Raw genomic sequence first — 24,867 nt, forward strand, 5'->3', positions numbered from 1 at the left:
AGGAGTCAGGCCGGGGCAGCCGTGGGGGTGTAAATCGCAGCGAGGAACCCCAGGAGCTCCTGGGTTGTGGACAGCAGAGAGTGAATAACAGGACCCAGCTGAATATGCTACTGCAGGCAGAGGAGGGGTGTGAGTGTCGGGGAGGGGGAGCTACCAGAAAATCTCCCCTTTCCCATGAAGGTAAGTAACTGCTCTCGGACAGCTGGATACGCCACAACTGGTGTCTCCGTTCCAGAAGTAGTAAGCACCTACTATGTGCAGAGCCTGTTCTAGGTGTTGGGGAAACAAAAACGAGCAAAGCAGACGAAGTCCAAGAATGAACAATGTAATGTCTTGTGGGTAACAGACCCGTTTCAACCCACACATCAGGGCCAAGCGCACGATTCTGTGATGCTCTGTGCCCCTTACGTGCACTCTTTATCATTTAACTACCACACCTGCCTCTCAGGTGAGTTTGTTGTCCTCATTTTGGGGATGAAAAATGAGAGGCTCAGAGGGAGGGAGAGAGAGAGAGAGATTAGAATACTATGCTCAGCTGGTCACTGGAGGGGCTGGGAGGCCTGTGCTTGACTTCGTTTAACAAGTCCATCTCCAGCATCGTATCTCACATTGGATAGGAAGGTAAAGAACAGGCTCACACCATCCCTCTTCTGCCTTCTCACCTACTTTCTAGAACTCTCTTTTACACTTTTACAATAAGTAACTAAGCATTTGGGATTTGTCTCCAAGCGCCAGTCTCATTTTCGTGTTCTCTACAAGTTACACACGATAATAATCATAGTAATATTGAAATGTACTGGTACTCTCTGACCTGGAGGAACTTATAATCTATTAGGAAGTCTGATTGCACACCTGTGAATTAACCTGAGGCTGGTTACAAAGCCACCAACCTTGCAGATAGGGATGAAAAGCACATCTGCTAATGGAAACCAAATAATAGAGCATCAAGGTGGAGTTGGGGCAATCAGGGAAGGCTTCCTGGAAGAGGTGGGTTTTAAAGGACATTTTAGGGGTTACAATATGCCTAATTATTGGAGATGTAAGAAGCCTACATTCTGAGAAGGTGTGAGCTAGTCACAGAAGAAGGAAGGATCTGGGGAGCAGGGTAAGGGGGAGGGGCTGAATAGGAAGGAATTTGTTGAGCTTTACTTTGAGCAGATGATCTGCCAAAGAAAATAACCAGGAATGGGCTTGGGGAGACTGCAGTAGCACTTGGAGGAGAGCTGTGAGTCTTGGGGAGACCTGGAGAGCACTCTGTGGGTCAAAGGCCATCCTCTGATGGGCTGAAGCCATCAGGCCAATCAGCATTACATGTCCACTCACTCTTTCTCATCAGACCTCAGTGCTCTCGGCCTCACAGCCCTAAATGTGGAGTGGTTCAGAACTGTGCTCATGAGGCATCTGACAGGAGAGAATTTGTGCCTCGTCTGCACGAGCCTGCAGAACTTGGTGTGAAGAAATGATTTTATTTTATTTTTTTGATTTTTTTAAAAAATATATTTTATTGATTTTTTACAGGGAAGAAGGGAGAGAGATAGAGAGTTAGAAACATCGATGAGAGAGAAACATCGATCAGCCGCCTCCTGCACATCTCCCACCGGGGATGTGCCCGCAACCCAAGTACATGCCCTTGACCGGAATCGAACCTGGGACCTTTCAGTCCGCAGGCCAACGCTCTATCCACTGAGCCAAACCGGTTTCGGCTGAAGAAATGATTTTAAATATGACTATGGGCACCTGGTCTCTGCATGTGCCCAGAAGTCGCCCTTTTTCCCAGTGGCATGCTGGCAAATGCTCCTGGCTCTCCAGGAAAAGCAGCCCTGATCTGTAGCAGTTGCCAATTTCTGCAGTGTAAATACTCCTACTGCGGCTTATTTCAAGCCACCGGTGGGAAGCTACCGAAAGCAGATTTGGAAAGAGATGCCCACCATAGACTCTAGCAAGCTTCTACCCACCCGGCCAACTGCAGCACTCTCTGCCTGTGGCCTTCCCACTGGCCTGGCTAACTCCCAGCCCTCTCTCAAATCTGGCCTGTCCTCACCACTCCTCCACCCACACCCCCTACCCCCAGACCAGACCAGACGCTCTCAGAGCCCACAGCAACCCTGTCATTGTCCTGGCTAGCATCTACCACAAAGTGTGATGATATGTTTATTTGTGTGATTCTGTTATTATCTGCCTCCCACTAGATGATAAGTTTCATGAGGACAGGGCTACGTCTGTTCTCAAGCTCAGTGCCTGGCACTTATATAAGACTAATATGCAATTGTTCAATGAAGGAATCACAAACCAATATTCCGTATTTGCTGAACACTTCATTTGCTTATGGGTAAACTTGACTCCCACCTCTCGGGCTGCCACATAGAGATGTGGGCAGAGAAGGTTCATAGGAATAGGAGTAAGAGAGGCAAAGGGAGCAGGCACGACTGATGAGAACAAGTAGGAAAAAGGACACGGACCTTTCTTGGCAAATTAGTCGAGCGCATTCAATCTTGACTCTGAACTTATTTACATTAGGGACAGAGGAGCCAAGGACATGTGAGACTGTGGGCTGTAGCGATCCCTCTTGGTTACGTTGGCTTGCCAGATCTGAAGCTACCTCAGACCTGAAACAGGAACAACGTGAAAAGAAAGCCCCTGTATCACACCCTTCTATCTGCCTTGAATGCTATGCTCTGAGGATGTGATGTCTGGAGCTGTGGCTGCCATTGTGTGACAATGTGGAGACCCAGTGAAGTCAGGCTGAGGGTAGGATGCTGGGGAGACCCTGGGTCTCAGTGACACCACTGAGCCGCTCTACCCTGGGACTCCCTGTCTTGGCTTCTTGCTCTGTGAGATAATTAGATGTCTTTGGGGGTGAAGCTGTTTGAAAGTTGGGTGTCATAATGTATAGCCAAGACCATTTGTAACGGGGGCATCCCATTAAGTGGAATCAAATGCCTCTAACACTCAGGAGGGCCTTCTTCATGCTGCTGGTTTGCATTGCTAGGCCCCTCTGGGTAGGCAGGGACTGGGCTTGGATGGAGCCTTTACCACTGGGTAGGAGAATGAGGAAGGAGAGAAGGGGGGTGATGGGGAACCTGGGCATGAGGCAGCTCCACCCACTCACCGGAGGCTGCAGGCCTCTGTCTCACTCTTTCTCTCTGAAACAAGTGAGCCATGGAGGGTGAGGACCAGGGGCGCTGGCCCAGTGAGGGATGGACAAGCGAGAAGAGCAAGGGCAACAGGGAACTGGGCATCAGGCCCTGATGTGTCTCTTGCAAGGATGATACAGCATCTTGGAAATAGAGATGTGGCCTGGCACGTGGGAGGGAGGGGACAGTGCAGCTCCAGTGGGATGAAGCCGGGAAGAGGGGTTGTGGAGAGGGTGGCTGGAGTCAGATGCAAGAAGTGTGTGTGCCTAGAGACCCTGTGGCAACTGGGGACGTCCCCTCAATCCTCTGTGGTGGGGCTGCACACCCCCTCTGACTCCTGTCGTGCCCCTCCCCACACTGTGTTCCAGGGTTTGCTTGTTTGTCTCATCTGCTAAGTTGTGAGTGGCCCCTCAGGAGGAGAGACTGCTCACAGTTACTGCATGAGTGAGGGAATGCTATTTCGTCACTATTATTGGGGACCCTAGGTTGGTGTGAGTTCTGATGGTAACCCTGCTATCTACTCAGCTCATTTTATATTCCAGAAATAGTGCGTGTGGACTCCCAGTGTTTGCATGTGTGTAAATTCATGTGTGCACATATATGTGCACGTGTGTGCAAAAGTGTGCGTGTGTTTGTGTTTAGGTATATGTGCGTATATGTGTGCATGTATGTATGTGTGTGTGTAGGACAGGCAATGATGCTATAATCAGTTACTACTTCTTCTCTACCCTTTGTCTTTTGATAAATTTCTTCTTTTTTTTTTTAAGCCCACACATGGAATTCTAGCTGTAGCTCAACAAATATTATTTTTTTAAAAAACCAATAAAATAAAATAAAATAAATACTTGCCACTGATTACATGGAAACACACTGGCAGATACTTTACATTTTCCAGTGGTGGAATCATTTGTGTTAGTTAACCTATGTGTGGGCGAGTCACTGTATTTCTGCCACATACATTATTTGAGGTGGAAATGCCAATTTATTTCAGCAATGTCACTCTGACAAAGAGAACCGCAGGTTCATGACACACAGCATCACCAGTCGGGACTGTGACGCTCAGGGGGGCAGGCCCAGAGGCCAGCATGAAGCAGGTGGGGCTTGAGATGGAAGGCAGAGAGATCTAAAGAAAGAAAAGATCTCCATCTGCTCTTGCCATTGGAGGTGGAGGGAGCACGGTGATGAGGAATGTGGATGACTTTAAGGAGCTGAGAGAGATTCTTGGCTGAGATCTAGCAAGGAACTGGATTTCGCCAGCAACCCAAATGAGTGAAACACCCCCAGAGAGTCCAGATAAGAGCCTAGACCAGTGGACACCTTGAGTTTGGCCTTGGAGACCCTAGGCCAGTGATGGCGAACCTTTTGATCTCGGCGTGTCAGCATTTTGAAAAACCCTAACTTAACTCTGATGCCGTGTCACATATAGAAATTTTTTGATATTTGCAACCATAGTAAAACAAAGACATATTTTTTATATTTATTTTATATATTTAAATGCCATTTAACAAAGAAAAATCAACCAAAAAAAATGAGTTCGCGTGTCACCTGACACGCGTGTCATAGGTCCGCCATCACTGGCCTAGGCTGAGCCACACCACGCCGGACTTCTGACCCATAGACCTGGAGATGATAAATGAAGTTTGTGTGACTTGTCACTGCTGCAATGAGAACTGATACATCCACCCGCCTGCCTTTGCGGCCCCTGGATGCAGCCTATTTCCTGGCTGGTTCCTTATTCCTCTCCCTTAGGAAAAAAATACTACCTGCTCTCCTTTCTACACTCCTTGGTCCTTGGCCTGGGGACCAAGAAACCAATTCCTGCTGATCTGAAAATGGCGGTGGCAGGATGTCTCCTGGCTGAGCTTTGGAGTGGATTGAGTAGGAGACATCCAGTCTTGGCATTCACGGGAGTCCGGGGTGACGGTGCGAGCCAGCCAGCAGAGCAGATTCCAGTTCTGCTTACACATCTCCCAACTGACGTCACCTCCCAGGGATCCAGTCGCAGGAAACCGCCCACAGGCGGGATGAGGAGCCCTTTCCGGTTGAGTCAGCCAGGGTCTTATGGGATTTGAACCCAAGGCTCCAGGGTGTCTAGGATGGGCACAGGAGACCACAAAATCAGCATCCTCACTGGATCCAGCCAGGGCCGACCTGCAGGCAAAGCCTCCCTCTGCTTAGTGCTCATTGCTGTTGTTTCCCGGAAGTTGTCTCATCAAAGCCTCTAATCACCTCCTCTCGAAAGACCACCATGGGCCACGCTGGCTCTCCATCCCGCTGCTGCCCGTTCATTGGCACAGCCACTCACTGTTCATCCAAGTCACCGGGGAAAACGCTCAACAGGACAAAGCTGAGGGCAGCTTTGTTCAGATGTTTGGCCCCAACGTTCTAGAATGTGGTTCTCCTCTGGAAAGTGCCCTCCAGGGGGGCACCCACCCAGTCTGCACCCCTTGAATACAGTTGGTCAGCCAGTTACCCTCCTACCCAATTGTGTCTTCATGTGGGCAGAGTTCTCGGCCTTGTGCAGAAACACAGGTCCTACCGTCTTTCACTGATGCTCTCGTCCTGGAACCTGCCTGAGGAAAGCAGCATGGATGGACTGGCATACTTGCTCCTCGTGGGCCAGGCTCCTCCCCAGGAAGCTCTCACCAGATGGAGAGGGGTGCAGTGGTTAGGGCACAGGTTTTGGAGTTGAGCCGCCTCAGTATGAATCCAATGCTCAATTCACATTTTATGGGTGAATGAATGAATGAATGAATGAACCAATGAACTGAGAAATAGTACACAACAAAAACAAGTGCTTTGGAATCTTTCAATGGAAAACCTACATCTTTCTGTCTTTTTTTTTTTGTCATTCTTTTTTTTTTTTTTATAATATACTTGTATTGATTTCAGAGAGATTGGGAGGGAGAGATAGAAACATCAATGATGAGAGAGAATCATGAATCAGCTACCTACTGCATGACCCACACTGGGAATCAAGCCCACAACCTAGGCATGTGCCCTGACTAGGAATTCAACTGTGACCTCCTGGTTCATAGGTCAATGCTCAACCACAGAGCTAAGCTGTCCAGGCTTTCTGTCTTTCTTTTTGAGAGATTGAACTTGTTGGTAAAGCTTGCTTCTGGTTTGCTGGAGATTTCTCTTTTCCCAGAGGTACCAGAGTGCAAGCCATTTTGCAAATATTACCCATTTGGGTTATTTGGCATCCAGAAGGTCCCTCAGCGCCAAGCACAGCTCTTAGGCTTGGGTCTGTGTCTCCATAGCCGAGCCCTGGGGAGAGAGGTGCTCAGAGTGCAGCTATCCTCCAGGGGAAGGTGGCCTGTCTGCCTGGGGCCGGGGCGGCGGCCCGTTGTCGAACCTTGTGGTGGAGAAGAGGGGCAGTTGGTCTGTGTGGAACCCTTGCCGCAGGGGCGCCAGCTCCACCCTGGGTCACTTCTGTGGAGCAGAAGTACGTTTGGAAGCCAGGAGACACGGGTGACTAATGGCTCCCCACTGAAGGGTGGAAGGGAGATTTGCATGCAGGCAGGGTGTGCCTCTGGGGTGGATTAAGGCAGTTGGGAGGTCTAATAATAGGCTTTCCAACAGGTAAACTCCTGAGGCCAGTTCAATCCACCCAGGCTTCTGGTGCCTGGGATTGGGATTGACTCATCTCTCCAGGGCCCCGGGGCAGCTTTCCATACAGGCACCTTCCTTTGTGGAATTCAAATGCTGGGTTTGCTGTCACCTGTGGGCGCGGATGGCTGCTCTGCTTTGAGGATCCCAGGAAGTTCATGGCAGAGGCGTGCCCTGGACTCTGAGATCACAGCACCTTTCTGAGTAGAGCCGCTGGGCTGGGGCTCTGTCCCCACGCCCCTTTCTCCACGCTGCCTTGTCTGCTTACCCTTCAGAGCCCAGCTCTTGCCTGTGTCCCAACGCATGGAAAGACAAGGCTCTCCGGAAAGGCCTTCACAGGTTCTGTTAGGAAGTTTGGGGCAAGCATGAGCTTCCCCCCGGGTCTCAGAAAAATTCACCAGCCTCCATGGAGACCGTCCTCTCCCACCCCAGCACCTGACTTTGTCTCTCCTTTCTATTCTTCTGCCGCCCTGGTCCAAGCCATGACCATCCCTCTCCCCTAAAAGCCTCCTGGAGGACTCCCTGCTCCCACACTTGCCCGAGAACCCATTCTCTACACTGCAGTCGGAGGATGTTTTTAAATGCAAATCTGATCGTGTTGCTCCCTTTAAAGATTCTCAATGGCTTCTCTTTGCTTCAAGAATAAAATTCCACTCTTTAACCCAGCCATTGAGGTCCCTCACGGTTTGCCAAGCCCTCCTTTGATAAAAATCTCATCCTACTCCTTTTTCTTTACTGCACAAATCTGAGTTTTCAATTATATACAGGGGGATGGTGTGAGCACTACAGAGAGCAGATAGATGCTCTGTGTGGCCATGCAGGGAGGTGGTGCCGCACCCGGTGTGATTGGGATGTGATTGGATGCCTGGAATGGTGCAGTGTATAACCTGTACAGCCATGCAGGGCAGCCCCTAGTGTTTCTGCTCCTGGCAGAGTGCCTGGCACTTAGTAGGCAATCAGTAAATATGGGCTCAATGAAAACATGTTGATGCAACTTTAACAGAGGATAACATGAACATCCTACAAAGCATAGTGAACCCCAGATATAATCAAAAGGCCCTTGAACATTAGAGATATAATGAAGGGAGATTCTTCAAATACAAATATTTTGTTGGCATTTGATCATCATCGTCATAATATCCTATATAATAAAAGGCCAGCGACCATAAGCGTAACAACTGGAACAACTGCTAGACCAGTCGCTATGAGGTGGGGGGCCGGCGAGGGGAACCAGCTGGCTGGTGGCAGCGGCAGGGCAGGACCGGGGACTGGCGAGCAGGCGGAAGATGGGCCTGATCGCAGGCTAGGCCTAGGGACCCTATCTGTGCACGATTTAGTGTGCTGGGCCTCTAGTTTATCTACAATCTTTTACTCCATGACAGAGTCCTAGGCTGATTGCACACTTTATTGTACTCAATCCTTACAACAAACCCATGAAGTGAGCCCGATTCTTATTTCCTTATTATACAACCACTCCTACGTGGCAGCATGGGGATTGGAACAGGGCGGTCTGACTCCAAAGCCTATCTCATCCCCTAAAGCCTGTCACCAATGTCCGGGGTCAACACTGTCTTTGATTTCTTCCCAGAATCTTGCTTGGAACTTTGGAAGAAGGATTTCAAAGCCTTGTGCCTGCCAGTTCTGAGTGTGTCACCTGGCACAACCTCTCCTGGCTGCCCAGAGCCAGTGGCTGGGGACATCAGATGCACCTCCCTGGGTCCTGACTCACAGACAACCAGAGGGCCAGGGAGGAGGCTCTGACGGTCTCCTGAGGCTTTTGTATTGGCCTCTGATTCAGATGCTACCCAAGAGCTGCCTTCTCCCAGCAGGGGGAGTGGTGGGTGGGCAGGGGACAGACAGAGCCTGCTCCTGAGCTCAGGAATTTAAAACTTTTCATATCTTAAGCATTGCTGCCACCTATAAAGTGCCCATGGTGTCCAGGCATCACGCAGACTCTTTGCATATATTACTCCTCTGGAAGCAGGTAGAATTATGTCCATTTTACAGCTGGAAAAACAGAGGCTCATTAAGATTAATGTATTAAAGGTTCCTTAACCTGAAAGTAGCTGACCAAATTTTTTGAGCTCCAATGATTTGGGTCTGTCAGGACCGAAAGCCCACGCTCTTACCAGGTTGCCCTGTGGCTCAAGACCAGCTCCCTGCAGAGGCAGATAATGTGATGGCCTTCCAGCCCCTCTCCAATGGGGCAGCGTGCTTGTTTGGGAGCATTAATCTTTTTCCCAGATTCATGAGCCCATCAGCATAGTCTCATCCTCCTTGCCATGGTGATTTGTTCAAGAATGGCAGTAAACCAGGACTAAGCCAATGGGTGCTCAACCTTCTCCAGTCCATAGTGATTGGCTCAGGCTGGCCCAATCAGAGAAAAATGTGAGACCCCTGGAATATTTGGGGGTGGGGTGGAGAGCTCTCTCTTTTTCTCTCCATGGTGTGGTATGTGGATTTGAGACCTGGAACAGTTGCAGCTGTTTTGCCACCATCTGGGAAATCGGGCTGCTATGAAGCCAAGCCACCGTAAAGGGCAAAGACTAGAGGATCACAGAGAAATGGAGACAGAGCCCTGATCAAACCATTCCTGAAGGTTGAACCACTCCTTCCTAATGTATTATTTCCTTACATTCAAGTCATTTTTGAGCTGAGTTTTCTATTAATTGCAGTAGAAATTATCACACTCAGAATCTCCAAGAAGTTGGCCTGAGTTTGTTACTTCTAGTAGAAGATTTTGGAAGGAGTGGAGAAGTAGCTATATGGGGCACCCAAGTTTCAGGGAAGCAAAGGGAGCAGGGTATGAGCAGGTGAGGAATGAAGGAGGTGAAGGTGAGGGATGAGGGAGGTGAGGGTGAGAAGGCTGATGGGACTGAGGGGGTGAGGGGTCCAAGGAGTAAAAGGGTAGGAGACATTAGAAAAGTATGAAATGGGAGGGGGATGACGGAGAATAGAGAGTGGAGGTAGAGATGAGGGAGGTGAGGAATGAGAGAATGAGGGGGTGAGAGAGGTGAAGATTATGATGTTGGCCGAGGGCAAGGGAGTGAAGGGGGTGAGAAACTGAAGCAGTAGAGGAAGTGAGGGAGATGAGGGTGAGGTGGTGCCTCCCAAGGACTGTTCCCGTGAGCTGACAGCTGGAAGCAACCCCTGTCTGCTGGGCAGGGGGAACCTGCCTCTCTGGGGATGGTGGTCAGACCAGAGCCCATTGACCCAAATCTTCACCTTCTGTGATTTCAGGCCTTTGTCACTTAATTAGAGGAAGCAAACCTAGGTTTTTAAGATCCTTGTGGCAGAGCACTAACGATAAGAATTCACCTGCTTCAAGGAGAGAGAAAACTTTGGAGTTAAAATGTTCCCAGCCCTCCTGCCTCAGCCTTTTGTCCAGAGTGCGCAGGGGACGAGCTTGGGAGGGTCCCAGGGGCAGACATGGCCCCGTTGCCTGTAGACGCCTTTTATGAAAATCTCGAAGGACAAAGGAGAGCCGAGCATCCAGCATGATTACAAAAGGCCTTTCCTGTGACAAAACAGGCTGCATCGTAGTCCTGTGAATAGTGAGCCGTGTAAGTGTCTTTAAAATAAGTTTCAATTTACAGAAATCTGGTCCCCGGGTTACAGAATCATCACTGCTGGAAAGCAAGGCACACCCCAAAACAGGGAGCCCTGGCGACTTCCTCAGGAGAATGGCCTTCCCTCCAGTCCCTTCCTCAGCACCTCAGCATCTCACCTTTCCAAACGTTGTTCAGCCGGGGCCTCCAAAATGCCCCAGACTGGCATGCTGGTCCTTCACTTTCTAAAGACACACAAGCCTTCATCCCAACACCAGTCCACCCTTATTTCAAAAGTATCCTGAAAGTTTTAGGTCACGCAGGGGTGGGCACATTTTTAAAAATCGTGTCCAAATCTATCTGTGTGGCCTGAGTTATGTTCCCTAACCCCTCTGAGCTTCGATTTATTCTTCTCTAAGTTGGTATAACTATGTCACAAGGCAGTTGTCAGATGAGATAAGAAAAATGCATCAAAGCATAAATTCTGACACATGGTAGATGCTGAATCAATTGTTTGAAGAAAAGACTATATATCGGTGCAAGGGATTTAGTAGAGCCTTGGGGAATTTGTAAAATGTCTCGGGAGGCCAAAGAACCACGCTGGGAACGATGCAGACCGAGCAGGCACTCAACCACACCACGGGACGATGTCAGCAGCAACTCCACACCTGTGACGGCGGGGGCCAGTCGGGATGGCGGCAGAACAAATAAATGCCTCCCCCGAGGGCTCTGCCGTCCCCACCACCAGCAGCCACCTCACATTGCTCACTGCTGCCTTCCACCCTCACGAGGGACCACCACCTGGCAGGACTCTGGCTGCAAGGGGTCAGCCCCTGGAATCCGGGAAGACTGGTTGGGGCAGACGTTAGAGACCCAGCCTGCAGGTCCAGGTGAAAGATGTCGTGCTGCGGGCCCCGCGCTGTCCCGACCACTGGTCTGTAGCCAGTAGCTCCAGCCTCAGGCCCTGCCATACTGTTGACCTGCTCCAAAGCCTCCAGGAGCAAGCCCCACCCACTGTGTGGGCCTTGCCTTCCATCTCTTCTCTACAGGTGCCCTCTCCTCCAGGCAGCCCAGCCTCCACCTCCTGAGACACCAATGGCCCTGAGGGGACAGTGGGCACTGTGCACGCAGGAGCACAAAGCCGTGATTTCAAGTCCCAACACTGGGGCTTGTGTGCCAGGTGTGTGCCTAGGACGCCCGGTTTCCTCTGGGCTTCACATGCCTGATTTCCAACCTGGTGGTCATCATCATGCCGCCCCTGGTGTGAGGCTCCAAAAAAGGAGCCGGTGGGAAAGGCACTTGGTAAACTGCAGCGTGATCCTAACGTTACTCAGAGCCTTCCTCTCCTTCCAGGCTCAGCTCCACACCCTCCACACCGGCCTCACCCTCCGGCCCCGCCCGGGCCTCCATTCTTTTGGAAGGGCTCCCAGAGCCTGCTCAGCATTCTTGGAAATGCCCCACCGAGGTTGCTAGTTCTCACGTTGGTCAGTCTGATATTTAGAAGTAATTGAAAGCCATCTGAGGCCAATCCTGGGGAATTAGGTGAGTAATCAAACTGGGTAATAGAATGTTTCGGTCAATAGCGAGGTGGGGTGGGGTGGTTTATTTTGTTTTCCATGTGGCCCACACAAACGGACTCTGAAGGTGATTCCAAAACGAGATGCCTCAAGGCCCCGGCGCGATGGCAGCGTCTCTGGAAGGGGCTGGAGCTTTCCAGTGGAATGTCTCTGGAGTCCTCGCCTGTTTGCTGAAAAAACACAGTCATTATTTTATAATCACATCTTGCACACACACCAGCTTTTCTCCTCTGGCTCTGAAACGGGCATACATAAACAGTGTTCCCTCCATTTATTTTGAGCAAAGGGCCATGCTCAACAAGCAAGAAGCTATAGAAGCGGAATAAATAAATGTAGAATTTTAGTGTTGCGATTAAATCAAACTTACAGGGACGTCCATCTGACGCATGTTCAATCATTGACATGGTTGTTGCTGTGTGGCTTGGTGATAAGGCACGCGTGTTCTTCACCTAACCGGGGCACAGCAACTTCAAGCATTTTGGAGATCGGCTGGGAGGGGAGGAGGCTGGAATGGGGAAGTGTTTGGGCCCACCAGCCCTCTTCCCTGTCACTGCCTCCCTCCAGTTCTGAGCTGGACACAGGAGGCAGTCCAGTCCTAAGCTAAGATGCGCCCCCCAGTGCGGAGCCTATGATCCGGGCCTCTGAGGACAGCGGGCTGTGGATGCTGCCAGTTCTGTCTCCTGGAAAAAAAAGCAAAGTCAGAACTTGGGCAGATGCTGGAGCCCCCAGGAGACAGGTGGCTCCTGCCCAGAAGACTGAAGCGTCCGGTGTGAGCTGGGCATGTGACCTTCGGCTGCATATTCGCCTGCAAAGGCCTCAGCAGTCTTCATGATTCAAGCTCAGAGTCTCTGGGTGCACAGCAGGTGCTCCATAAAGTAAGTCTGTGGCACCCTCTCTCCTCGGAGGACATAGAAGCCCATGAGCACTAGACAAGGAGACAGGTCCAGGATGTCTGTTCCCCACCCATCAGCGGCAGCTGTCTGGGCTTCAGGGGGCTCCAATGAGGGGTCCTCTAAGGAGCTGTTTAAATGGGAGTCCCTCCTCCTGCTCCTCCTTCTGTTAGAGTAATTCCTGAGGCTGATGTTAAGGGAAGAGGAGCTTTTGTTGGAGTAGAGGAAAGAGGCTGCTCCCTCAAGAGGTAATTATGGAGCAAGAACTACTTCTGAGGTGTCCTGTGGCTAAGTGATGCCTGGGCAGGGGAGACAGGCCTGGGCAGGGGGGCAGGCCCGGTGGGCAGGGAGGCAGGCCTGGTGGGCAGGGAGGCAGGCCTGGTGGACAGGGGGGCAGGCCCAGTGGACAGGGTGTCAGGCGGCCTGGTGGGCAGGGGGTCAGGCCTGGAGGGCAGGGAGGCAGGCCAGATGGGCAGGGGTCAGGCCCGGTGGGCAGAAGGCAGGCCTGCTGGGCAGGGAGAAGGGAACTGGACTGTGGGCCCAGATCGGTGGGTCATGGAGGTACAGGAGGGAGAGAGGGGAAGGCACCAGAAGCAACATGGAGGTCTTCTGTGCTTTCTGGAAGCTAAAGGATTGTTCTTTAATCCTGTGATGGTTGGGCTAGTTCTACTCATCCTGAGGGGGGTCCTTGGTTTGGGGAGCTGACGGAAGGCAGGCGCTTTGGGAGGAATCAGAGGTGCGTGGTCAGATCCTGGGAGCACCCCGTGCACACCCCTGGGACTGGGCTGGATTGTATCCAGGAGAGGCACGGTGGGCTTGTCCTGGGAGTGGGAGGAGGGACGAAAAAGATGTTCAAGTCGTGTTGCTTATTAATGGGAAGGAGCCTTTCTCTGGAGAGAGACAGGAAAAGGAGGAGAAAACCAGCAGCAGTCTAACAGTCCAAGAAGCCGGAGAAAATGAGATTGTCAGCCCCCGGCCTCCCCCTCTGGAGCGTTCTCCGGGCCTGGAGACGACCGTGACTCATTCATTAATGTGAAGAGAAACGGGAAGAAAACAACCGAAGAGGCCAGACGCGAGCATTCTTCTAATGCCTTCCATTCCCCAAACGCACATTGTAAACCAGATTCCTCTGGCTTCCCAGAATGTCTTCATTTTAGGCTTTCGTGAGTAATTGGAGAGAAGCATTCTAAACCCCGTGGAAGCAGCAGCCGTCAGCAAGGACTGAGGCAGGAAGACCCACATGGGAGAACACCAGCCAGGGTCCCCGGGGTCCTTCCACCCGTTCCCATCAGACATGCAAGGCCTGAGACCAGGCAGTTAGGAGGCCTGTCCCTCCTCCTTTATCCCCTCTCCCCTTCTCTTCCCTCCCTTCCTCACACCCTTTCTCCTACTTCTCTCCCTCTCGCTGTCCCTGAGTGGAAAGGTCACTTTGGGTCACCGGACACAGCCCCTTCCTTTGTCCTACGAAGCCCTGGTTCCCAAAATCCCACCTGTGCCAGGAAGCACGGTCTCTGCCCAGGCTCCTTTGCAATGCAGAACAGACTTACCTGGCTTTCTGCACAGCTTACCCAGTGACTTTAAAAAGAAACAGCCAACTTGGAACCCCATGTGAAAGAACGTTTCTTGTTGTTTCGGCTTTTTCCTTTTTTTCAACTTGCATCTTCTCCTACCGTCTCCAGCCCCTCCTTACCTCTCCTCCCCCAGATGCTTGCTTTGGCTCCTGGGGGAAAGGTTTTCGATATCTGACACCTCTTGAAAGTGTAGTTGGGCAAATGAGAATCGAAATCCACTCCAGCCAGCCGGCCAGGCCTGCACTGGGGCCTTCGTTAAAACACCTGGGTACCTCCTCACAGCGACGAAAACCAGGCCTCCGGGCTACAAAAACAACACCCGCTCCCGGCCCTGCTCCATGCTCAGCTGCCCCTGATCTTTGGGAACTGAAAAACCCAGGTACTAAACGCAGGTGGTGGAAGCAGGCAGGCGGGGGCCGGGCCGATGGGGGTGCCCTGCAAGAGTTCAGAGGGGGGACTTTTGAGGCTGGGCCTCTGGGCTTGTTCCCTACCCGTCTCCCTCCTCCGGCCTCCCCTCCCCCATCTCCTTCTACAGCCTCACCCAGACCCTGCCACATGGTCCTCAAAGCCTCGCAGATGTTCAGACTGATGGCAGACATTCCCGGGAGTGACAGGGAAACTGTCAAGGTGTCTCAGGCAGGCCTGGCAGAGAACCCCCAGCCGCTGGGATTGGTGTACCTCCCTCTCCCTGGGAAGCAAAACTATTTTCCAAGGCCTAGATCTGGGCCAGTGCCAATGCCCATATAAAACAGCAAACACCCTGCCCGAAGCAGACAGGGTTTAAGGCGCAGCACAACCCAGCAGGGAGAAAACTGTGGACGGGCAAGCCACTGGGGGTGGGGGGGGAGGGTGATGGAGACACGGGCCCCAAGTGGGAACCGTCACCCCACAGGCTGGTTAGCGCATCCTAGTGCTGGGCTGAAGGGGACGCCGCTCAGACACACACAGACCCACACACAGAGCCGGTGCACACACACGTGCAAATGTACCCCCACCTGGCAACAAAGGAATTCTGCGTCATGCGATCTATAACTTTCATTGTACACATTATGCATCGTGGGGATTTTTTAAATTTCCAGTTATTAGGGGGAAAGAAAACGAATCCCACTTTCTCTTTTAGGTTGTGTTCTCAGGGAAGAGTCCTATGGCTGAGAATCGTGGCAACACCCGCAGCCCCGCAGCCTTGCTGTGAGGGCAGGCTGGCCCGCGAGGCCCGAGCTGGGCCGGGCGCCTGGGCTCTGCCTTGGCCTCCCCGCCAGCCAGCTGGGTGGCCTCACGGCAAGTCCCTCTCCCTGGACCTCAGTTTCCTGCTCTGCTGGAAAGTGGAATTTCAGCGCGTGAGCATTGGTGGGTGGTTAGGCCATTAAACGCAAGCTTCAGTTCCTTGCAATTACCCTTTTGCCCGCGCCCCCGCCCCCCCCATGCCCTTCCAGCCCCGCCTCAGCCTTTGCTTATTGGGCGGGAAGCAGCTGCCTCGGGCCAGGCTGGGAGCCCTTCTCTAGGGCGGTCTGTCCTCCCTGGTCTGGGAAGGACCCAGAGGACCACGCAGAGCCCCCCCAGTGTCCCCGGGTCCCTGGGCAGCCACAGACCCCAGAGGCTGATGGTCTCGGAGCCACGCTGCTCACTTGCTCAGCTTTGAGGCTGGACCATCTCGTCTGTACCTGGGATTTCTTATTTATCTGACTCAAGACTCTCCACACACAGGACTGTGAGCTCAGCCTCTCTCTGGCTAAGCGCTTAACTTTTCTTTGGCTCCAGACGCATGTTCCAAATGCGAGGGTTTACATATAGACATATCTATTTGCAGATAATTTGTCTGAGCCCTTATTATCCTGTAATTGGGTTAAATACTGCTGTGTAGGCAGCAGCATACCAAAGCCATTGCGGAATCCTTGCAAGGCATCAGAGCTGCCCCTTCCCCCGCCCCCACCCCGCCTTGTTCCTTCTGCAGGGCAGTTGGAAGAAAAAGGTAGAAACATAAATTAAGGCAAGGAGAACATACTTCTTTCTTGGAATGAGCTATTTAAAGAACAAGCCAGATGGTGCAAATAGACATTTTCCCCTTGCTCTTTACATTTTAAACGAGTGTGTGTGTGTGTGAGAGAGAGAGAGAGAGAGAGAGAGAGAGAAAGAGAGAGAGAGAGACTGAAATATACCATTCTTCTCCCAGCAAGGAGACCACACTTTTCAGTAAGAGCCATATGGTAGGTGGCTCTGATGTTGGCAAGTTTCACCGGGCAAGTCCCTTGCTCATGGCAGCAGGCCCTGGGTCTACACTGCCCACCATCCTTCTCTCCCAAAGGCCGTTCACCTTCCCATGAGTCTCTAGGTCAGACACGACTTTTCTAGGGGACCAGCTCACTGCCCTGGCGCCGCCCCTCTTCCCAGGGAATGATGGGCCTCTCTGAGAGCCGGTCCCCAGTGGCTGGGAGACAAGTTTTTACAGTCCCCACTCAGCATGGGAACACCCGCTTCATGAGTGACCAGATTCTCCCCCAGACAATGCACTCTGATATTTTAAGGGAATCTTTCTAAAACTTATTGTGCTTTCCAACCTAAAAAAAAAAAAAAACCAATGCACATTGTGTTGAGCACTATTTCGCTAGAAGACATAAAATGACGGATGACTCTGGTAGCTGGGACCAAGCTTAGAGTCAGGAGTCAGAGCTGTGTTCGGATCCAGAGGGCATCGCTTACTACCTATGACCTTGACAGGTCCAGGAGACAGCCTCTTAACAAAGAGAGGATTTTGACCTCTGGGGGGTGTGGGAAGGATTAAGTGAGATAATCCTTTAATCACCCCCTTTCCCTCCTCTTTGTCTCCACCACCTTCCTGCACATTCCACTCCCCCTTGCTTGCCTGAGTTACTGCCAACCACTAAATAAACCTTTGTTTTAGCTTCTGTCCCCCTCTCCTCCCATCCCCTTCCCTCCCCTTCCCTCCTCTCTTCTCCTCCCCTCCCCTCCTCTCTCTTCCCTCCCCTCTCCTCCTTCCCTCCCCTCTCCTCTCCTGTCCTCTCCCTGATGCTTTCAACCAAAAAAACCTCTCCAAAATGTAAATCACACTATGTCTCCCTCCTGCTTAAAACCTTCAGAATTCTCTAGAGCATTGAGAACTTGATTTGAGCCCCTCTTTTGCTGCAGAGCGTCCTAGCCGGGCCTCCCTCACTCTGCCTGCCCCTCCCTGGGCACTGCACTCCGAGCATCCCTCCCCTCCCTGGGCACTGCACTCCAGGGCATCCCTCCCCTCCCAGGGCACTGCACTCCAGGGCATCCCTCCCCTCCCAGGGCACTGCACTCTGGGGCATCCCTCCCCTCCCTGGGCACTGCACTCCAGGGCATCCCTCCCCTTCCTGGGCACTGCACTCCAGGGCATCCCTCCCCTCCCAGGGCACTGCACTCCAGGGCATTCCTCCCCTCCCTGGGCACTGCACTCCAGGGCATCCCTCCCCTTCCTGGGCCCTGCACTCCAGGGCATCCCTCCCCTCCCAGGGCACTGCACTCCAGGGCATCTCTCCCCTCCCTGGGCACTGCACTCCAGGGCATCCCTCCCCTCCCAGGGCACTGCACTCCAGGGCATCCCTCCCCTCCCAGGGCACTGCACTCTGGGGCATCCCTCCCTTCCCAGGGCACTGCACTCCAGGGCATCCCTCCCCTTCCTGGGCACTGCACTCTGGGGCATCCCTCCCCTCCCTGGGCACTGCACTCCAGGGCATCCCTCCCCTTCCTGGGCACTGCACTCCAGGGCATCCCTCCCCTCCCAGGGCACTGCACTCCAGGGCATTCCTCCCCTCCCTGGGCACTGCACTCCAGGGCATCCCTCCCCTTCCTGGGCACTGCACTCCAGGGCATCCCTCCCCTCCCAGGGCACTGCACTCCAGGGCATCTCTCCCCTCCCTGGGCACTGCACTCCAGGGCATCCCTCCCCTCCCAGGGCACTGCACTCCAGGGCATCCCTCCCCTCCCAGGGCACTGCACTCTGGGGCATCCCTCCCCTCCCAGGGCACTGCACTCCGAGGCATCCCTCCCCTCCCTGGGCACTGAACTCCAGGGCATCCCTCCCCTCCCAGGGCACTGCACTCCAGGGCATCCCTCCCCTCCCAGGGCACTGCACTCTGGGGCATCCCTCCCCTCCCAGGGCACTGCACTCCAAGGCATCCCTCCCCTCCCTGGGCACTGAACTCCAGGGCATCTCCCCCTCCCAGGGCACTGCTCCAGGGCATCCCCCCCTCCCTGGGCACTGCACTCCAGGCCACGGTCCTCGCAGATCAGAGCATCCAGGTCCTCTGATCCCCCTTCTGCTTGGCTACTTCTCTTCTAAGCGATCCTAGTAGCTTTCCCAGATGGCATTAGGCCCACCTATGTAGGGCTCCCTTGTCCATGGAATTCTTCTCACCCCACTAACACCCGCCTGTGTGCCCACATGAAGCTCCCAGAGGCTGGGCTGTCCTTTCCCTCTGCTCCCAGTGCCCACAGTGGTGGTGATGAACAGCCAGCCTGGGCCCATTTAGGCTCCGTCTTGCTTCCTTTCTTACTCTTTTGCCTGAGACTGTGACCCCAAGGCTGGGAGTGGTGCTGGTGATTACACCCCAGGGGCTACTTGAATGAAGCTCTGTATCTCCACCCTAAGTGGGCCCAGGCCACTGGGGTTTTAAATACTCCTGTTTGTTCTTCTGCTGTCAGTTCTCAGCTCTGGCTGCTGATGGTGGACCTAAGTTCATGCACAATTATTGGGCGAGGGCCTTGCCTGTCTTAAAAATTAAATTGCAGGGCCCTGAGCTGTTTCCCCACCATGCAGGGGTCTTATTCCTCACCGTTGTCTCTGCTCTGCCCTCAGCCCTTGGCGTGGCAGGAATCTGGCCTTTGGACAAGTGGCGGGGGGCGCAATGTGGGCATGTGCAATACCTCAGCTCGTGTAGATTTGGGGAATGTGGTGGACAGCATGCCAACGGCAGAAACCAGAGCTTCCGTATGGCTTCCAGGGCTAATTTGATTAAGAATAACTTTAATTCCTGGAACCTGCTTTCAGAGCTTGCATCTGTGTAAATGTCAAGTTTCTTAGTGTCAAATTCAAAACCACAAAGGAGAGATGTTTTGCTTAAGCGGAGGGATGACTAGCCCTCGGGAGAGAAGGATGCCCAGGAGGCCAGCTGGGGTCCCCAGGACAGTCCGTGCCCTTGACAACGCCTCTCCGGGGACAGCAGGCCTCACGCAGCGTTTCCCACAGCCGGCCCTGTCTGTGGGGCAGGTCAGCCGCCAACACAAGACCCAGCAAAAGGCAGGGGGCACCCTCTCAGGAAAATGCCCATGTGTGAGAGGCCACACACAGGATCTGCCTTGAGGAAATGTGGGGAGATTGAACCAGCAAGTTACAGGAAATTCAGAGCCAGGGACGTGCTGAAATGAAGCACCGAGGTGTGAGGAGCCCAGGCCCGAGTGGGGGACACTCAGGGCCTCCACAGGCTCTGGTTTTCTCGACAAAGAAAAGGACAGCAAAGTGGAACCTCTAGGTCAGGGTTTCTCCGTGCCAACACCCTTGATATGGGGACCAGATAATTCTTTGTCACAATTGCTGTCCTGGGCAACGGAGGGTGTTAGCAACACCCCTGGCCTCCACCCCCGCATGCCAGTGTCACCCCCAACCCAGTCGTGACAAATAGATATGTCCCCAGACACTGCCGAGGCCCCCCGGGAGCGAGACTGCCCCGAGGCAAGCATTGCCGCCCCAAGTTAAAAGAGGCTGAAGAAGCACGTCGACCAGTCACCATTCATGGACTTTATTTGGATACTGAACCAAACAAGTAAAAATTTAACTGTTTAACAATAAAAATAAAAAAGGGCCTGGGCTCCGTGGTTGACCACCAACCTATGAACCAGGAGGTCATGGTTCGATTCCGGATCAGGTACATGCCCGGGTTTTGGGCTCGATTCGCAATGTGGGGTCTGCAGGAGGCAGCTGGTCAATGATTTTCTCTCATCATTGATGTTTCTTTCTCTCTCTCCCTCTCCTTTTCTCTCTAAAATCAAAAAAATATATATTTTAAAATAAAAAAGAAACATTCGTGAGACAATTGCAGAACTGTATATTTGATGTTATTAAGGAATTATTAATTTTTAAAACTCTAATTGGGTACCTTTTTCAAATCCCTTATCTCTTGGCAATAAATACTGAAGCATCTGAATAAAATGGTATGACATCTGGGCTTGGCTTCAAAATAATCCAGACGTGGGGACAGAGAGTGAAACAAAGATGAAAGACTGGTCGTGAGTTAAAGGTTATAGGTGCGTGATGGGGTCAAGGAGTTCATTACACTCTTCACTTTGGTGTTTGTGAAGTTTTTCACATAAAAAAATATGTACAAAAAAAGAAAACAAATTGAAGAAGGGAAACGGTGGCCAGGATTCTGAAGCTGGAGGTACTTTTTTCCTCCTCAAAGAACAGCTACCGCCTCCTCCCCAACTTTTCCGAAGCTGCCCTTTAATCAGATCCCTCTGGAACTCGGTGTCATGCGTCCACCACCCTAAAGGCATCAAGTTGTGCAATGAAAAGTCACATCCGGCTGAGTCCTTGCTCCAAGAGAATTCTAATGGTCCCCGGTGTCTGCATGACCCACCTTGCCCGAGCCATTCTCCCCATAAGGAGTCCTGCAGTACAGAGCGGGCACTCCACGAAAGGTTTGTATGCGGGCACACGTGAATGAATGGACTATGTATGAAAGGCCGAGTTCAAGGTGTTGGCTGGGCTGTGGGAGGGGCACAGTCATAAGTAAGTCATGGTCTCTGCCCTGGGGAAGTTCACTGTGAACACGGGCTGGAGATGTTTGAACAACTGACGTGGAAACCATTCAGAATAGAGTCAATGCTAAGTAGATGCTATGTGACAGGCCATGGCCAATCCCTAGGAATTAGGAGAGCCAAGTTCCAGCTAAAACCTTGGGGACTGACCTCAGAAAAAGCAGCACAAATTCTTATGACATCGGTTGCTTTTTTTTTCAACTCTTGCAGTTGTGAAGTCATAAAAGCCACCGTGCTCTACCAGATTCGCCAGGGGGACTTGGCTGGCTACAGAGGGGAAAGTCTGTTTACATTAAAAAGCAAAAAAAATCAGTTCAATTACTACAAGAAAACCGAAAATCAGAAAAAGCTGTCGATGGCTTAATATGCTCTTTAGCGGCTTCAGAAGATCTGAGTCATGCCTTTTCCTACTACAGTGTGTCTTCCCCCGTCAAAATCCACCACCACAAAGGGAAGCGGAAGATGGCCTCCCGGAGACCAACCGCGCTCAAGGCGGCCGCATGTGCCTGGTGCCAATGTGTTAGCTCATCGCCGGGAGCGCGGAGTCCTTTTAGGAAATTGATTTTCCTTGGATAAAGTCACTTCCCCTCTCTGCACCTCAGTCTCTTCTACTAAGACGAAGCGGTTGGATGAGATGAAGCATGGCAAATCGGTGGCACACTTGCTACTCCTGCCTGCTCTGAGCCCGCAGCAGACATTGCTAATTGATCGAAGCACCCTTCCCCATGAGCCAGCCATGCTGCTGCACTCTGCAGAGCATTCCAGGCACCCACCATCCATGGGGGGGAATTGATGCTTGCCTCAAACCTCCTCGTCATCTCTGACCTCCCATTTCCCAGAATGCTGGGTAAAAAAGCCCTGATCGAGAATACGCCAACAGAGGAAAGCCAAGCAGACAACGACTTCGCACCGTTGACGTCGGCAACCAAAAAGTTATGGAGACACTGAGGCTCCCTGAGTGTCCAGATGGGAGCTGAGATGCCGACAGAAGACCTGGCCCGTGCACCCCCTCCTCCCTTATGGGGCTTATAGGTTGGATAGGGAGACAGAAATGAGAGAGGCAAGACAAACCACAGTGCAACACCAAGGTCAGGGGAGCGACCACGGGTAGTGGGCTGCAGGAGGCAGAGGTGACGGGGGAGTGTGTGTGTGTGGGGCTGGGGGCAGTTGGAACAGGTCTCCCAGGAAATGGAGACTTGAGTGGAACCTTGAAGAATAAGCAGAGCAGACAAAGCAGCGAGAAGAGCCACGGTCACCCAGAAATGGGGCCCTGCTCGGGGCCCTCACTCTGCTCTCAGGGGTCTCCTCAGTGAGCCGCCTCCTCAGCTCTGTTGCTTTGCAGAGAGCTCGATTCCTAACCCGTTTCCCCAGCGATGGCATGTCCATGGGGACGATAGGTGGTAAGCTGTCCTAACAGCATCCTTACTGGGAAAGGAAATGAAGAAATCAGCCTTCCCAGGCACCTTTCTCCCTACAAAGGCAGCCCCTGGACGGAGTGTGCCGGTGAGCGAGCGTCTTACCCATTTCCTCACATGGGCCGTGCTCAGCACCGAAGATGGAAATGAAAGGACCGGGGTGTCCCCTTAATTTTAACTGCGCAAACACAGGACGTAAGAAGTCTGGGTGCCCGCAAGCTGCATTTCTTTTACCTGAATCTTTTGTTTGTTTTCGAGGAGGCTGCCCCAAATCTTCATCCCAGAAATAGAGCAAAACAAGTGAAAAAAAATCTGCTTTAGTGGAGTGGGTAGCAGGACAGACAGTGGAACAAGAAAAGGCACAATTCAGTATATGTGCAAAGGGAAATATATTTTGATCTGCTGCTGATTTCTGAAGAGGAGCACTCTGGGAATGCGCCTCGGCCAAGCGGTACATGGGTGTATTGGAGGTCTCCTTCTGTGCCTCTCTCCTGGGTCTGGCCTCAGGTCAGCTGGACAACAGACTGACGGCAGTGGCCAGGTTGGAGGGAAGCTGGAGCTTGCTGGGTGCCAGGACGGTGAGCCCCGCATAAGCCCAGATCCATAACGGACTGCCTCGAGCAGCCCCCAGACCACCATCGTCCAGTCAGACCTTCTCCCTGCTGTGTGCCCAGCTCTCTGTACTTCTGCATGACACAGACTATAGAGGAAGAAATGGTCAGGTGGGCCTTGAGGTGTGCCCTTATGGGCAGAGGAAGCCGCTGTCCATTTGGGGTCCAAGATGGGGGTAGAAGACAGGTGTTTATGAATTTTGGAAGCTAGTCTGGTCTCTTCTGACTCCATGACCCTTTACCCATGAAGATCTCAAGTTTATTTATTTTTAAACATATTTTTATTGTTTTCAGAGAGGACGGGAGAGGGAGAGAGAGAACATCAATGATGAGAGAAATCATTGATTGGCTGCCTCCTGCACGAGCCCCCATAACCCCCAACTGGGGATCAAGCCTACAACCCAGGCATGTGCCCTTAACTGGAATCGAACCTGGGACCCTTCAATCCACAGGCTGACACTCTATCCACTGAGCCAAACCAGCTGGGGCTCTCCAGTTATTTAGAGAGAGGACACTCAGGGGTGCTTTGCTGCTATTCTACCCTCCCTCACTGTGCCTCAAATCATAGTATGTTGAACTATTGAAAACCTCAGGGGCCCTTTAGTGCAACCCCCTGCCCCAATATGTCCCCATACCTTCTATTTTGATGCTTTTATCTGCTATGATATATATAATAAAAAATACACTCCAAAGCTTTGTTGGGCTTGAATGTCAATTAAAATATATAGCTTGAAAGCTGGAAACTACCCAAATGTTCACCAACCATTGAATGGATATAAAAATTGTGGTGCAGGCACACAATGGAATACTATACAGCAATGAAGATGGGACACATGAAAACCACACACAACTGTAGGAAATCGGGTAAAAGTAACCCACAACACAAGAGGCAAGAAGGTGGTTCTCCCTGCAGAGCGGGGCTGGGAGGTGGGATGAGGAGACTTCTGGGGACTGGCCATGTTCTGGGTCTTCATTTGGGTGGTGGCGACTTGGGTGTGGTCTGTTTATGAAAAATTTGCCAAGCTGTATGGTTGGGGTCTGTGTCCTTTATGCATATTATACATCAATAAAAGGTTCTTTAAATCTCTATCTTTCATTAACAGTTCCCCAATGGTTAAAACACCCAGAATAGGTAAATCCGAAGAGACAGACGGCAGACTGGAAGCTGCCAGAGGTTAGAAGGGTGAGGAGTGACTGCTTAATGGGTAGGAGGTTTCCTTTCTGGGGTGATGAAATGTCTTGGAACTGGACAGAGGTGGCGCTTACACAACATTGGGAATGTACTGAATGCCACTGAGCCGTTCCCTTTAAAATGGTTAATGGTTAATTTCATGCTATGTGGATTTTACCTCAAAAAAGAAAGTGATGTAGGATGGGCCGCCGTCTAAAAGCCATCTTTGTTGCTGCAATCCCTGCAGCTTGGCAGCTCGGCCGTCCCTCCTGGCTCATGCTGTGGTCGTGGAAGCTGAGGCTGAGGAGGCTCGGCTCTCAGCTCCAGATCCTGGGGGCCCCAGGATGATGCCATCAGCTATTACACCGAAGGGGCCCCCGAGACTTAAAAAAAACCCATGACACCTTCTAGGGGCCCTCAGGTGATGACGCCTGGGCTTGCAGAGTGCCAAGCTTCGTCCCACGGGCATGGCCGGGCCAGCGCTGCTCCAGAGCTGACTCCCCACCCCGGGCAGAGCTGGTCTGGTGGCTCCCCGCCAGCCTG

Source organism: Myotis yumanensis, unplaced genomic scaffold (genome assembly GCF_028538775.1).
Source record: "Myotis yumanensis isolate MYYU_CA2020_CCGP unplaced genomic scaffold, mMyoYum1.0.hap1 SCAF_6, whole genome shotgun sequence".
NCBI classification, from domain to species: domain Eukaryota; kingdom Metazoa; phylum Chordata; class Mammalia; order Chiroptera; family Vespertilionidae; genus Myotis; species Myotis yumanensis.